The 17,209-nt window shown below is 36.3% G+C and overlaps 1 protein-coding gene and 1 pseudogene across 2 annotated transcripts in view; both read left to right on the top strand.

Moving 5' to 3' along the window:
* The window catches only part of SCN2A (sodium voltage-gated channel alpha subunit 2), a 124,867-nt gene that overhangs the window by 22,299 nt on the left and 85,359 nt on the right, over window positions 1-17,209 (top strand). The gene's annotated exons all lie outside the window — the stretch shown is intronic.
* On the top strand, window positions 15,302-16,039 carry LOC123644128 (annotated as a pseudogene).

The following is a 17,209-nucleotide window of genomic DNA, read 5'->3' as shown; positions in this document are numbered from 1 at the left end:
CTAAAATATATACAGAACTACAAGAGACCCTGAATAGCCAAAACAATATTAAGTAAAAAGAACGAAGCTGGAAGCATCATAGTAATTGTTCTCAAAATATACTTCAAAACAGCATGGTACTGGCATAAAAACAGACCTGTGGACCAATAGAATAGAATAGAAAGCTCAGAAATAAATCCATGCACTTATGTTAAATTGATCTTTGACAAAAGTGCCAAGAACACAATATAGAGAAAGGACAGTCTCTTTAATAAATGATGCTGGGAAAACTGGATATCCATATGTAGAAGAATGAAATTGAACCCTTATCTTAAACCATATACAAAAATTAACTCAAAATAGATTAACAATTTACATGAACTATCTGAAACTGTAAAACTACTAGAAGAAAATGTAAAAGGAAAAGCTTCATGACATTGATCCGGGCAAAGATTTTTTTAATATGACCACAAAATCATAGATCAAAATAAAAGAAACAATCAACGAAGTGAAGAGACAACCTACACGATGGAAGAATATATTTGCAAACCACACATTTAACAAGGGGTTAATATCCAAAATGTATAAGGAACTGAAACAACTTAATAGCAAAAAAACCAAATAACCAAATTTAAAAAAATGGTCAAAAGACCTGGATAGACATTTCTCAAAAGGAGATGTACAAATGGACAACAAATATAGGAAAAAATGCTCGATATTACCAATCATCAGGGAAATGCAAATTGAAACCACAATGAGATATTATCTCACACTTTTTAGTAAGGCTATAATCAAAAAGAGAAAAGATAATATGTGTTGGCAAGGATGTGGAGAAAAGGAAACCCTTGTACACTGTTGATGGGGATGTAAATTAGCATAGCCATTATGGAAAATAGTATGGAGGTCCCTCATAAAAGCTAAAAATAGAACTACCACATGATTCAGCAATTTCATTTCTGAGTATATATCTGAAGGAAATGAAATCAGTATGTTGAAGAGATGTCTGCACTCCCATGTTTATTGCAGCATTCTTCACAATAGCCAATATATTGAATTAACTTAAATATCTATCAACAGATGAAGGGATAAAAAAATAAACACACACACACACACACACACACACACACACACACACACACACACTGGAATACTCTTCAGCCTTAAAAAAAAAAGAAAATCCTGTCATTTGTGACAATATGGATGAAACTAGAGGGCCTTATGCTAAATGAAATAAGCTGAGCACAGATGAACAAATATTGCATGATCTAACTTATATAGAGAATCTAAAATAGTCAAACTCATAGAAGCAGAGAGTTAAATGATTATCAGGGGCTGAGGGTAGCGGGGTGGTGACAGGGAGTGGGAGATGTTGGTCAAAAGATACAAAATTTCAGTCAAACAGAAGGAATAAGTTCTGGAGATCTATTGTACAGCATGGTCACTATAGTCAATAATACTGCATTGTATACTTAAAAATTGCAAAGAGAGTAGATTTTAAACGTTCTCACCACAAAAATATAACTATGTGAGGTGATTGAAATGTTAAATAGCTTGATTTAATTATTTCACAATGTAAATATCAAGTTGCACACTTTAAACATACACAATTTTTATTATTATAATTATAAATTTTATTTATCCATTAAAAATAATTTTAAAAATAAAATATTGAAATCTTAACCTCATATCAGAAAATGGAGTTTTGTATAATGTTTTACAATTTATAAGGATGATTTTAGTTACCAAGCAACATATGGTTAAGAGCTTGGACTCAGATTCAGGTTGCCACAGTCCAAATTTAGGCTTCTCTACTCACTAATCTATTTTTATGCAAATAATAAACCTCTTTCAGCCTCTGTTTGTAAAATGAGGTTAATAATTTTTCCTACCCCACATGTTATAGTGAAGATTGAATTAAATAATACAGTGTACATGTAAAGCATTTAAAACATTAGTAAGATTTCAACAAATATTAGTTTTTGATGACTAACACAAAATGGTCATTATTATGATATTCTATTCTGTTACATTTCTGCAATATTCAGATAGAAAATTTTTCATAATTTTAAACCATATTTAACCTCACATGTGACCCTCCTTTTTTCTTTCATTCAAATGGAAAAAGATTGTCAATTCAATAGAGGGAGATACCTATACATGTATGAATTATTACCTAAATTTATATGTTTATTAAAATCAAGTCTCCAAATTTCTTAACTTTTTATTGTTATACTATCCTATTTCTTTTGTAAAACAACCAATAGAACCCATTTTTTACCAGTGATAATTCTAATGACCCTTTTCTTTCCTGAATTTTTCAATCCCAACTCTTTTCTTCTATCTTTTTATAACAGTACCTTGCATGGGACTTTACTGAAAAGAATGAGGTGATCCAGTGAATCTAATCTTTTCTGCTGTTCACTTTAATGTAACCATGTCTTCATCCATTTACTCTGATTTTTCCCCATGCTTAATGTCATCCCTGTTGATTTCAAAGTTTGACAATTTCTCCTTTGTTCTTGACCCCATCCTAGCATTCTTATTTCAAGAGAATGTCTCCTCAAACAAGTTTCTCTTCTTAGCCTTAATTTCTTATTCTTCATTAACTTGTTTTTTTCTGCCTTCAGGCAAGCATGGCTGTCTTTTACACTGAAAAATGTGCTCTTTGGTTCTGTTTTGCTCCTGTTTTTCTTCCTTTAGCAATACATTTCTTAAGTTTGTGCACCTAAATCCTTTATTTCTTTATAAACCACTCAATGCTTATCCACTAGTACCGTGTACCAAAATGGTAACCCTAAATTTGTATAATATTTTCATATTAGTATTTTAGAAATTTAACATATTTTTTAATACACTTTTCTTCTTAATATTTCACTTTCCTTCTTACAGGCTTCAGCAAGCTGCCGTTGACTTTTAGCATCCTATTTGACACCTTCTGTACTCTGGCCACAATCACCCTTTCTTAAGTAGATCTGCAACTTGATCAAAGCAAGAACGCCTCTCCAGTCCAACTTATTTTTTTATCTGCTATTGTCTCAGCCTGCCTTGTTCTCTGTTACAGGTCAGAGCTGGGGCCTGTGCTTGGGGCTGGGCCTTCACTCATGATTTTCCCTTCCATTTGAAATGTCCTCTCACTTCACGTCAGCATTTAAAGCCCAGTCTAAGTATCACCACATTCAAGAAGCCTTTGAACATCACTTCAGCCCTCAATGCCTTTAACTTTTTATAAACAGAACATAGTATAAAATAAATTCTTTTTTGAGAGGAGTAGTCAAAATATATGAATTTCAGTCTTGTACCTGTCACTTATTTGCTGTGGCTAGTGACATATCCTGACTAAAATCTCAGTTTCGTCAGGCAAAGGGTGAAGATATTTATACCTTCTTGATCTATCTTTTAAAGTTGTTGTAAATGATAAATAAAATAATGTGTTTAAAAACATTTTGTAAAATTTTTAAAAAATCTATTCAAGGCAGTCATCATTAATCACAAATAAATCATATGCTGCCTTGTTGTCTTGTGTTACTTTTGTACATTGTTCTCCTATGTTGTTACTGGACTTAGTGTTGTTATTTAAATTTCTATGTGTTTATTTTGACTGCCTAACTATGTTCTGAATTCTTTGGGGGCAGAGAATATTGACAGTAGGACCCAGAAAAAAGAACTCCTAATTATTTTAGAGTGAATTTTCTCAGAGGTATAATTGGGCTTGCACTTCCCATTAAAGTATGAATTCATATCAGAGAAGCTTGCAGTCTTCTTGTTGGCCACAGGGAGGTAGAAATTTGAAGATACCTCATAGGAACATTCTGTCAACTGAAAGAGGGTCAGCAAGAGAGTGAAAAAAGATGGCTGGCCTGTGTCAGCTTACCCAGGCCTGGCTTGGTGTAGGCACACAGACTTATGGCAAATAGGAAGTAGAAGAAAGGTGGTGGAGCTTGGGCTCATCATTTTCTTTAATTGAAATACAATTTCCATAAAGCAAAATGCAGATATTTTTAAGAGTACATTAGTTTGAGTTTAGACAAATGTATTCCTCTGTCTAGAGACTAGCCCAATTAAGATGTAGAATATTTCTATCACCCCAGAGCCCTTTCCCCATCAATCCCTCCTGCCCTAGAGACAAGCAGTGTTCCAGTTTCTATCACTATAGCTTAGTTTTACCTGCTCAAAAACTTTACATAAATGGAATCATAAAGTATATACTTTTTTCTTAGCTTCTTTCACTCAACACAATTTTTTTTAGATTTAACTACTTTGTTGCATGAACTCATAGATCATAACTTTTTTCATTTACCTATTGATGAACATTTGAGTTGTTTCTGAGTTTTAGCTATTATAAAAAAGGCTGCAATGAACATTCTTGCATAGGTCTTTGTGTGGGTGTATATTTTCATTACTCTTGAGATAGACTTGACAAAAGGCAAATTCGAATGGTATGCTGTTTTCAAGACATATTTTAGATATAATACAGACAGGTTGAAACTAAAAGACTAGCAAAAGATATAGCATGCAAACATTAAGCAAAAGAAAACTGATATGGCTATATTAATATCAAGTAAAGTAGATTTCAAGACAAAGGATACCAACACAGATAAAAATGGTCATGTCATGTCATAGGAATAAAGAGGCCAGTTTATAACAAGACATAATAATCTTAAAAGGGTATGACAAAATAGAGTTTTAAAATCCAAGAAGAAAAACATGGCAGAACTAAAGTGAGTAGACAAATCCACAATTACTGTTAGAGATGTTAACAATTTTCTCTCAGTAGTTGATAGAACAAGAAGACAAAAATTAGTGAAGATTTAGAAAACATGAATAACATTACATGAATAACATTACATGTCAAACATGCAGATATAATTGACATTTATAGACTATTACACCCAATAACTGCTGAATATACATTCTTTTCAAGTGCCCATGAAACATTCACCCCAGATCATGTGCTAGGCCATAAAATAAGTCTCAGTTCATTTCAAAGAGTATTTTATTACAATGGAATTAAATTAAAAACCAATAACAATAAGATATCTAGAAAAACCCCATGGGGAAGATTAAACAGCACTCTTCTAAATAACCAATCCATTGATCAAAGAAGAAATCACAAGAAAAATTAGAAAATGTGCTATACTGAATGATAATTAGAATACATGTTAAAAATCTATGTGTTCATGCCTTTTAACCATTTAGTTGTCTCAGGAACTGAGTAACCAAATTAACATTTCATTCTTTTCAGAGGAAATGAGGGAGGGGATGGGCAGAAAAACAAACTGAAGTCTGAGAATTATATGCCCACCACCAGCCAAAGTTTTTATTCTACTACTATTGTAATGAAATCATTGGATCTTGGTTAAACCAATAGGTAAATGTCCTTTCAATAGGCCAATAAACAGAATGCTAAATGAACATTTTGGCAATTTTTCCCTAATAAGGCCCATCTAGTGATGTGCATGATGTTTCCATTTTCAGCCAATGAAACACTAGTGGAAATAGTCTGGATAGTGTTAATATTGACAGTGATTATAATAAAATAATAAGTTAGATGGTGATTAAAGAGTCAAATAGGCACCCAAAGAAAGTTGTGAAATCTCTGTTCTGAGATATGAGACAAAACCATCTGTCTCTGATTTTAGTTTAATCCTAAATGAATATAAGAAGCCTGACTAAATGATCTCTTGGGAGGCCCCCTTCCAAACAGAAAACCCATTATTTTAATTAGCATGCGTTACGGTGCCAACACAAAGAAAAAACTTGCTGAAGATCATAAAGAAGAGTAGGAATTTAATTCTAAATCAAAATTATATCTTCTGATTTATAAATTCCTTTATTTGGAAAAATATTTTTCTTATAAAAGAACCATTCTCTCTCTCCCTCTCTCTCTCTCTCTCTCTCATCTTCTATGAGGAACCAAAAAAAAAAAAAAATTCAGTTTGCAATTTGTGATCATGATTTGAACTTTTCAAAAAATGTGAGTCATTTGTTGCCCTTTGATAATTTCCAAATGACAAGGCTTTGCTTTTATAGATCAGTCTTGCTTTTAATTATTCCAGTGTATTTTGTTTGGTTGGGAGTGAAAAAAACAAATGGAAAATGTAAGTTATGAGTATGAATCTGGTCATGAATGTGTAGAAAGCAACAGTCACTTTATTAGGGGGAGGTGGTACATTTTCCTGAGCCTTTTGCCCTTTTTCCTTATCCAGCCTGCCGTTTTTTTTTTTCTGCTTTCATTTGCAGATGAAAGTGGTGCAGCAATATGGTGGGGTGGAAATCACATAAATCTAACATATGTGGGCTCCTGTGACTGTGCACATGGAAAGAGATGCTGTTCAAAATCCAATCATCTTAGGAGTTATAATCATACTTTTATAATTCACATATATGAAGTTATATAGGGACATTTTGAAATACAAAATACAAAAGATAATTTCTTTTTATTGAAAATACTCTTTTTTTCATTCATTCCTATATGTAAAACTTGATATTTAATAATATTAAGAAAAAGAAGAAAATAAATTAGTAATGTTTTATTGCTTTACAATTCAAAAAGTGGTATATTATCGATAATCCTAATTAATTCCAACAGCAATCTTATGGATTTAACCAGGAAAGAAATTGCCTTGTTCTAAAGAGCAGAGAAAAATTAAAAAAAAAAAAAAAGAAAGAAAAAGAAGAAAGGAACAACCCCCAATCAATGGTCAAAAGGTTGAATGAACTGAGGAACAGAGTGTCTAATTCTCATCTGTTTTCTCTATGATGTATTAGGAGTGATTAGAAATGAAAAAATATACTAGAGATGGTAACTGCCAACATATTGAATAGAAAAATACATTGTCATCACACTTTGCCCCCATGAAAACAAACAAAAGTTTTGTAGCATTTGCCTGTTTTGTAGCTGTATCTTTTAATTGTGGCTGTTGTCTGTTCTAAAAAACTGTGCCATGATTAAAAAGAGAATCCCTTTTCTAATCTTTTTAGATTTTAACAAATATTTTTAGGCATTAAGGATAGGCAACAATTTGCCTTGTCTATTCTGGCGTTGAGCTGCTTCTAGTTGCTAAATTTGGCTGCTGTACTCTCCATATCCGTAAAGCTGTTCTTGGGTCCACCTGCAGGCAGCCATCCAGGTTTGGATTTTTCCGGGCAGCCCAGGCATGGCTATCCTGCTTTCAACATCCTCCTTCTGTGCCCAAGGGAAGGGCATTGAATGGCAGTAAGATTTCCTTTATTTCTGGTACGATTGTTGCTTCTCAGGGTCTGGCTTGGGCACTGATCTTGACATTTATGTCACAGGTGTCACTGGTGAAACTGCTGGGAAACCAGATGGCAGGCCTAACTGAGGTTGGCAGCATCTGCTGTTGTCCTCGCTGCCACTGCTACCTGCTCTGCTTTCTTCTTCCTGTTGATGTGTTAATGCCTTGTGTTGTCATTTTATTCTTTCAGCGCTATTTATTTTCCTACAGGCCTTTCTGAATATGAATACCATTCCACAACTCTTGATGCATTCACTCTGCGTGGAACCCCTTCACCTAGGAAGGCTCCTGACTTGGCTTTCTCTCTTTCCTTCAGGGCTTTTGCTGAAATCTCATTTCCTCAGCAAAAGACTCTCCGTGACCATCCTATTTAAAATTGCAATGCATCCTTCTCGTCCCCAATCCTGATATTTTTTCCCTCTTTTTCCTACATTATTTAGTTTCATAGCAATTAGCACCACCTGTCATAGTCTATATTTACCTTACTTGTGTATTACTTGTATCCCTTCACTAGGTTACGTAGAATATAATCGCCACAAGGGCAGGGTTCTGTCTGTTTTTGTTTGCTTGGTTCATTACCGTATCCCAAGCATCTGGAAGAGTACTGACCCTTAGTGTCACTTAAAATTTTTTTTAAATGATTAACTGGAATGTAAATATTGAAAGATTGGACTTCTAGCTTTATAATTTGGTTCTGTTCTTTGTGTTGAGTACAATGCTATGTGTCAGAGCTTGAAAGGCATAGGGAAAAAAGAATAAGTAGCATTTCTTATACTGGATATTTTACTTAAATTGTCTTCTTTAATCCTCACAATAATCGAGGTACTTTGCCCAAAAAAACCACAGCTAGAAAGTAGCAGAGTAAGGATACAAACTAGTTTTGTCTGGCTCCAAAATTATTGCCTTTTTTCTTTTCAGATACATGGTCCTAGTAAATAATAATAAGCAAATGAGATTTCTTTAAAATGAATGATGTTGCATAAATAAGGTGTAGCTACAACTTGAGTGCCAAAAACACTTGGTGGGGAAAAAAAACTGTAAATTAAGTCTCTAAAAAACATTATTGACAACTCCAAAAGAAGAAATTCCAAAATTATTTAGAGCCATAGTACTCTTGTGTTAAGTGCCTGGACCTCCAAGGTGACTAATTTAAATGAGAAAACATGTGTCTGGACACATATTTTGATATATTTGCTGAAAATATGCTTACAGTGTGAGACCAACAAAAACAAATAGATTTATTTCTGGTGTTAAAAAGAGGCAAGAAGAGTTTGGCATGGTGGGGTGTGCCTGTAATCCCAGTCACTCTGGAGGCTGAAGTGGGAGGATCAGGAGTTTGAGACTAGCGTGCCTGAGCAACATAGTGAGACACCCATCTCTAAAAAAAAAAAGAAAGAAAGAAAAATTAGCCAGGGGATGGGGTGGAGTGTGCCGCCTACAGTCCCAGCTACTCAGGAAGCTGAGGCAGGAAGATTGCTTGAGCCCAGGAGTTTGAGGTTGCAGTGAGCTATGATCATGCCACTGAACTCCAGCTTGGGTGACGAGCGAGACCCTGTTTCTTAAGGAAAAAAAAAAGAAAGTAAGAAAAGAAAGACCTCCATAACATTGCTCTTGAATGCTTTCCTTATTGTAGTCCAAGAAACTGAAATTAATTATAATTTAAAAGTGAGCAAGATTATATTGGTAAGATCCTTTCTTACTTTGTCTTCTCCTCTGATACTTTTTTGATCTGGTTATACAAATGCCAATTATGCCCCATTATTAATTACCAGTAGCACATGAAGATCCTACATTTTGCAATAAGCACTGGATAATGGAAAGACCTCATAAGCTCCCTGCCCTCGAGGGGGCTCACAGCTAAGTGACATCAGTCACTGGTCAGGAAGATGATAGGTCCTGTGACCATCTGGTCGTTGAGTTATCTCCAATCTGGAGTTTATGTAAATTTTCTTAAAAATTAATTTAATTGTATTCATTTTTCTTTTTTTATAAAAGATAAATTGATGTTCTTATTTTTTAAGGCAATCATAGAATCTAGAGGTTAGAAATAGTTTTGGAATTATACATTCTAATTATAAAAATTATTTGCCCAGACAAGCATCCTTACCACAGTATTTGCTTGGATATCTGGTAATTGAGGATTATTTTGTATTAAAAGTATTCATTTTGTTTTGTGGCAAATCTCAGAATTTGAACATTATTACTTATATTTGTTAAAAAGTAAACTGAGAAACAATAAGATTCTAGAGTTTATTTGAGCAAATAGTAATTCTTAAATCAGACAGCTCTAAACAGCAAGTGGTTCAGAGGCTCCAAGAGGAAACTCACAGGAAAAGCTTTCATAGGGCTAAAATGGAAATAAAGCAAAGAAAATATTTAATTGGTTGCAGTTATACAGTTGCCTTATTTGGTCTACCCTGCTGGAAAGTCCTAGTTATATAAATATGCTATTTGATGGCTTCCTATTAGTTGGCCTTAAGTTTCAGTTTTTCTTTAATACAGGCATTTATAAGAAATAGCTCAAGTTGAGTTTTGCGTCTGTTTGCAAATCAAGCAAGGTTAAGGTCAATTGTGAGACCCATCTGGCTTTGTCTGTTCAGGGATTCTTCCGGCCTGGTCTCTGTTTTAATTTACTAACATATTGAATGAAAATTTCTTTCCTATAACATCCATATTAGTCTTAGATATGCCTTCTAGAATCACAAGAGCCTGTTGCACATCCAAGCCCCCTTCCACATGACACCTTATTCAATGCTTTGTCTCTTTGAAATCTTCTATTATTCAATTGTTTTACTGAGTTTCTACTTTGCGGAAGGCACTGCTTTGCTTTATGTACTTCAAGAGTTACAAAGAGGAGTACATCATACCCTTACCTCAAGGCATTTTTTTTAGAAAAAATAGTGTGTGAAAAACAAGTGCTTTTAAGCTTGAAAAAGTGAAAGGATGTACCCAGCTGGAAGGATGTGAAAGTATTCATGGAAAATGTTGTATGTGAAATTTAAACTGCTATTGTCTCCTTAGGTTGAATTGGTGGTCTACTGAATTTCAGGTGGTGAAAATAGCATAAGCAACAGCTTGGAAGCAGAAATACAGATTATGGTAAAAGTTTGGAAAAATGTAAGCAAATTATTTTGTCTGTACTGTAAGACACTGGTAGGGGTTGGTAGGAGAGAAGACTGGAAAGGAAAGTTGGAATGTTCTCTTAATGCAAAGGAGAGGAATCTGTACTTCATATGGATGGGAATGGAGAATGGTTGAAGATTCCTGGGTGAGGGGTAACAAATGCATGGTGAAATTTTCATTAAAATTGGCCTAGAAGGACCTTTTGGAGTGAATTGAAGCAAAGAAAATTATGTATAGAGGGGAGAGTTAAGAAGTTAATACTGCACTATTTTTCCACTTTAAGTGTAATGGAAATTTAGAAAATGAAGCAGATATCCCTTAAAGAAAGTTTTCCAGACCAAGTAGACCAGAAGATTGAAAAGATTGGAAAAGGCAAATGAGTGAATATTGAATTTGCTGGGCTGGTGAAATAAGGTAGAGGGAGGAACTAACATAATTGTGTGGGGGTGTGTGCGTGCGTGTGCATGTGTGTGATATAAGTGTGTTGGAGAGGAGGAGCAGTGAAGAGACCAGTCTGACTTTAGGTTAAGGGCCTATTAGGATAGGTAAGCTGCATTCAAACTATGGAGTTTCCAGAATGTACACAGTCACTTATACAGTTATGTACAGTCAACCCCGTGATACGTTCTAAAACCTCCAGTGGGTGCCTGAAACCAGGATGGTACTGATCCCCATATATACTATGTTTTTTCCTATACAGGTTGAGTATCCATAATCCAAAATCCTTAAATGCTCCAAAATCTGAAACTTTTTGAGAACTTACATGATGCTCTTTGGAGCATTTCAGATTTTGGATTTTCAGATTAGAGATACTCAAACTGTATATACATACGTACGATAAAGTTTAATTTACAAATTAGGTACAGAAAGAGATTAATAACAATAACCAACAATCAAATAGAACAATTACAACAATATGTCAGCTTCACTACTCTTGCTCTTTCGGGCCATTATGAAATGAAATAATGGTTACTTGAACACAAGCACTGCAATACCATGACAGTTGATGTGATAACTGAGATGGTTACTAAGTGACTAATGCAGGTAATGCAGGTTATGTAGACAGCGTGGATACACTGGACCAAGAGGTGATTCATGTGCTGGGCAGGAGAGGGAGTGGAATGGCACGAGGTTTCATCAGGCTACTCAGAATGGCACACAATTTAAAATTTATGAACTGTTTATTTCTGAAATTTTCCATTTAATATTTTTGGACCCTGGTTAACTGCAGGTGACTGAAACAGAAGCAAGCTAAACTGCAGATATGGGAGGACTACTGTATAAATGAAACATAAAAAGTCAGAAATCTAGGAGATTAGTTTGAGATAGTAACTATCAGAAGGGAAAAGAGAGTATACTTGGTGAAAATAACAAGAAAGTTACTGAATGAATATAGGATTGAAGCCATTAATTCATCAGTGATTTACTAGATGATTTATCTCAGGCGAGGTACTATGCTGGGCATTGTGAAAATCATAAAGATGGGCTAGATAAGGAAGAGGAGATAATGAGGGAGATAAAGTTTCACATAAAGAACTTTCATAAAAGGTAGAAATGACAAACACCACTAAGATGTCTCTGAAAAAAGAAAAACCAGCATGTATTAAGTATCCACTATATTCCAGTCACACAGTGCTTAGCATTTTCTTATAAATTTATCTCATAAAACTCAAAATGAACCTTCATTTCTTACTGATGAGAAAACTGAGGATCCAAGAGTTTGAGTCTTACTCAAGGTCACTAAGTTTCTAAACAACAGAACCAGGTTTCAATTCAAATAATTTGATTCAAAGCCCACATTCTTTCCAGTCACTCCCCATCACTTACTATGTGTCCCAAGAGTTCAGAAGGGGAGATAATTTCTGGCTCAGGAGATGAGGAAGGACTTCTTGGAGAAAGTGGTATGTGAGTTTGAAATTTGGATGAGTTAACTTTGAATTCATTGGTTGGGACAGAGAATACATTTCATTTCAAATGGCAGAAACTGAGCAAAGGTACCAAGGTGAGAAAGCAGAGAGATTGGGAGCAGCAAATAGTTTATAGTCGTTTGAACATCATCTCAGGGATGTAAAGGATGGAAAGGAAAAGTAAGATCAGAGGACACAAGAATTACATGTTTGCGCTTTTAATTAGACTTAGATTTTAAAGTGTTTGGACAGATTATTATCATAACTAAAGTCATGTTTTATTTTTCCAAATATCATGCTAGTAATTGTATATAAAATGGGTAGGTGAAGGGCAGACTGAAGAATGGAGACCATTTGTTTACAGTAGCCCAGTTAATTGATACTGAGGTCCTGAACCTGGATGTTGGCAATGGAAAGAGAAAGCTACGAATAAGTAATTTCAGAAGCACAGTTGGTTGATAGAACTTGATGAAGAGCAGTGCAAGAAGGAGGGAGACAGGTGATGTTGATACTGTGAGCCTGAAAGGAGATGGTGCCTTTAAAAGAAATAGGGAAGAGAATTTGGCTTGGTGGGAGGTTCTATGTCTATGCCTACTATGTACTCGAACTATTATAGAGCCTGGACCATAGAAGGTACTCAATACAATCATGTATCTATTATATGTACTCAATCCCTACTCTGTGCCAGAGATTGTCCTGAGCACTATAGATATACAAGTAAAAAGGAAAGAGAAAAACAAAATTTCTTGTTCTCATTAGTATAAGGGACATCATGTTGCTACACTCAAACCAGACCACCTGGGTCCCTTTTATTGTTTGTATGTGCCCCTCCCCTAGCAGCTGAGTATTTCTCCTTCTGAGAATCTGTACCTCTGTTTCTCTTCAGAGCCACAGTTCACACCCTCCGGGCCATGGACTGGGCTGTAGAGCTCCGCCCTCCCCCTTCTTCCCTCTCATCGGTAGAAAAATTGCCTTCCATGAAACTTATGAAAGAGGGGGTGCACAGCAGGAGGTGAGCAGTGGGTGAGCAAGCAAAGCTTCATCTGTATTTATAGCCACTCCCCATTGCTCACATCACCACCTGAGCTTCACCTCTCCCCCACCCCACTCCCAGTCTGTGGAAAAACTGTCTTTTGTGAAACCAGTCCCTGGTGCCAAAAAGGTTGGGGACCGCTGCTTTAGAGGACTGTCTTCAGGTTACTTGAGTCATTGTGTCCACTTCAGCACAAAATCTGCAATTGTCTTGCATCGTAAAAGAATCTGGCTACTACATTGAAAATAAACTGAAGGAAACCAAAAATAAAACAGGGACACCAATTTAGAAATTATTAGCAGGATTGGCCTGATGGGAAGTAATACAGGGCTTCAGCTAAGAAGGGCCCTACACATGGGGTCTAATGCTTTGCAGTCACCATCTTGATATTTTTAATAATTTATCTTTGAGTTTGGATTTTGCAAGTAAAGTCCACAGGAGTATAGTGCATGTTCTGGGTGCTTGGCATCTGGAACTTCCTGCTGCAGACGCAGACGTTAAGGGCTACATATTCAAGAGTCATCAGTCAAGTCAATGTATAAGTCCCTCATAAATGTGTAAGTTCCTCCTCTGTGCCTGGGACCAGCTTGCTAATTATGGGGCATAATTGAGTAGACAATTTCTACTTTCCAGTAGAGGTCAAGCTAGTCCTGCAATAACAATCGCAAGGTTGTAAGGGGAAACTGAGTTATTCCCATGGGTCACCAGTTTGTCTAATAGCAATGGGTCTGTGCAGTTCTACAAATATCTCAGGTATAGATAAGGATCCAGTTACTTTTTAAAAATCAGACATATTTCACATTATCCTTCTCAACTTGTATCTCAATGGTACATTTCTCACTCTGAGAGAAAAATGGAGCAATGAAATATACTTAGGATTTGAAATCAGACACATGTGAATTGAAACTCTGGCTCAGTGAGGTAATGACAAGTTATCCAACATCCATAAACCCTGATCACCTACATGTTTGGAAAGTGACAGCAATACTACTTCCATCACAAATATTGCAAGCATGAAATGAGATAATAAATCAAAAACCCAGTAGTGTGTCAGAATTTAGGTTGTGCTGATATGACATGAAGAAACAAACCCGTGGTCTCTTATGCTCTCATTCTCTCTTCCTCTTTCTCTTTCTCTCACACACACATGCAGGCACGAGCAAATTTTGTATCTAGGACACTTTGGAATGTAGCTATTTTTTGAGCATTGTTTTTCATTTCAAAGACCTTCTCTTCCTGGCTTTGTCTTCTCGTTCTGACATGGGGAAGATGCCCAGACATTCAGACCTACTATCCCACTGAGGACTTTAAAGGCCACTTTTTTCTTCCCCATGGAAGAGGATGAGGGCTGAGGGGAAAAAATTTAGGTAGAAGTCCTTGAAGAAACAGAAGAAATGAGGAAAAATGAGTTGTAAATATTCAATGAATTGTATATAGAACAAATGGAAGTGCTTCACCCTCATGGAGAGAACCATATCCTAGGAAATTTTCTTTCTTACTTGATAGTTAAAATGCAGAAGTGGAATTCTGTGATTCCAGCATAATCATTCCATCAAAAACAAACTAATATGTAATCAGATTGGAGGTGGCCTTCCAGATGATAAGCCATTTAAACAAGGTTGAATTAGTTCATGGAACTCTATTAACACACATTTAATACACCTGAAAGTTTAGAAAGGTTATGTGTGTCTACCTGCAATAAAATAAAAATGTTTCTATAAAGATATAGGTATGTTTTGCTTTATGTAGTTAACTCATTTTTTCCTAGGAAAGTTAGATGTGAAGTGATTGTTATACATTGAATTATATTTCCTAGAGATCATCGTGATAAAATCGGTGTGCATTTCTGTTAAAGAGAAACAAAATGTGTCTTGGAAGATAATAATCACTTAAAAGAATATCTGTATTTTTAAAAAAGAATATTAGTTGAGCAGTTTGAATGAGATGAAGATGGAACCAGAGCTGGGTGTGGCCATTGGATGAGGTTCTGTCAGAAGCCGAAGATGGCAGTGAATGTATATTGCCTGGATCATGAATCTCTGCAGTTAAATCTGACAAAGATCGAGCAGTTGTGCTCAGGGGCTGCCTATTGTCAGAACATGCTATTTCCTGGCTCCACTGCCTTGAAGAAAGTGAAATTCAAGCTAAGCTAGATCAAGACTATATCCAGAACTTCAAAAGGCTACAAATGGGTTTTCAGATGATGGGTGTTGACAAAATACCTTCTGTAGACAAATTAGTAAAAGGAAAGTTTCAGGACAATTTTGAATTCATCCAGTGGTTCAAGAAGTGTCTTGATGCACATTATGATGGCAATGACTGTGGCCCTGTGTCTGCCAGGTAAGGTCAAGAATCTGTAGTGGCTCCCTCCCTTGTTGCTCCAGCTCTGAATAAATGGAAGAAACCTCTCAGCTGAGCAGTGCAGCTCCCCAGAGGCCCATTTTGACACAGAGAATTACTGCAGCTCCCCAGGCTGCCCTGGGATGGCGTGAGAAAGAATCAGGTGTGGGCCACGGGAATGATGCAACAGTGAATTGAGGTCAATATATTGAAACTTAACCATTGAAGACTTGGAGAAAGAGAGAGATTTTTTACGTTGAAAAGTGAAGGAACATTGAATTGATTTGCCAGGAGAATGAGGGGGAAACGACCCCGTATTGCAGAGACATTCTCTACGCCACAAGCAAAGGCTTTGGGATGCCTGATGAAGGGGCCCACAGGAGGAACAGGAAGAGTACTAACAGCCTGGACCAGCAAAGAACATCTCAATTCTTCACTCCAAATCATGTGTTTAACTGTAAAATACTCTCTTTTATTGTTCTTCTCTAAGACTCACTTTCTTTTCACAAGCAAAAAGTACCTCTTTTTAAAATGGACTTTGCAGAGGTTCACTCCTTTTCCAATAAGTTTGAGTTAGAAGCTTTACCTGGTAGTAGAGCAGTATTAACTGCTAGTTGGTTCACCTGAGGAACAAAGAGGCTACTATGGGACTCACGGTGTGGATGCGGGTCACACTGATTGCAGAAGGCTTTATGTAATTGCTTAAGTGGTTACCTCAGCAGAGAAATGTAAAGACTGGTTGAATTTTAAGCTAACTTGAAATCTTAGCAGAGAACATTGTGATAAATAAATGCCTTAAGAGTGCCTAAAATACACTTCCATATATCAAAATATAAAATGTAACATGACAGGAGATTTTAGGTATTTGACATTGTATCTGGGCAAGAAAGGCCAGACCTCAGAACCTTCGGAACCTGCTGTCCCGGTCCTTACAGGCGTGCTTGGATCCCCACAGGCCCAGGTTTTGGCCTAAAAGGAGAGTTTTAAAGGTTGCCCTGTAAAGCCATGTGGTGTTACTGACCAATTGCATCCCTGCTAAACAGCAAGAGGCCTTGTTGCCCGGATGAATGAAGGGCGTGTTTCAGCCTTGAGATACTTACTTGGAAGAGCTGAATTTTCATTGAGCATTTCTCTGACGATTTTTCCAATTATCTTCAAAATTTCCATGTATTGTGATTTTTGAGAAATGAGGTATGTCCAACTTTTTAATCTAACAACTGCTTTTGGGGACTGGCCAACATTGCTGGGATTTGAATTGGGGTTGTGTCCCATTTTACTGTTTTTCAGTTTACATTTAACATGTTTTTCTTCTCTGGCTCCTTGTCCACTGGGGACTCCTCTTTGGTTCCTTAAAGTTTGTGCTTAGAGTTGGAAGCACAACAGGCAGGTGATCATGCTTCAAGTTCTTTGTTTTCTTTTTAGACAGAATCTCTCTCTGTCACCTGGGCTAGAGTAGAGCGGTGTCATCATAGCTCACTGCAACCTCAAACTCCTGGGCTAAAGTGATCCTCCTGCTTCAGACTCCCAGGCAGCTGAGACTACAGGTGTGCACCCCCATGCCCAGCTGTTTT

The sequence above is a fragment of the Lemur catta genome, chromosome 8 (assembly GCF_020740605.2).
Source record: "Lemur catta isolate mLemCat1 chromosome 8, mLemCat1.pri, whole genome shotgun sequence".
In the NCBI taxonomy this organism is placed as follows: domain Eukaryota; kingdom Metazoa; phylum Chordata; class Mammalia; order Primates; family Lemuridae; genus Lemur; species Lemur catta.
Note: the sequence above shows the minus strand (reverse complement) of the source record. Positions and strands in the feature narration are given on the sequence as shown.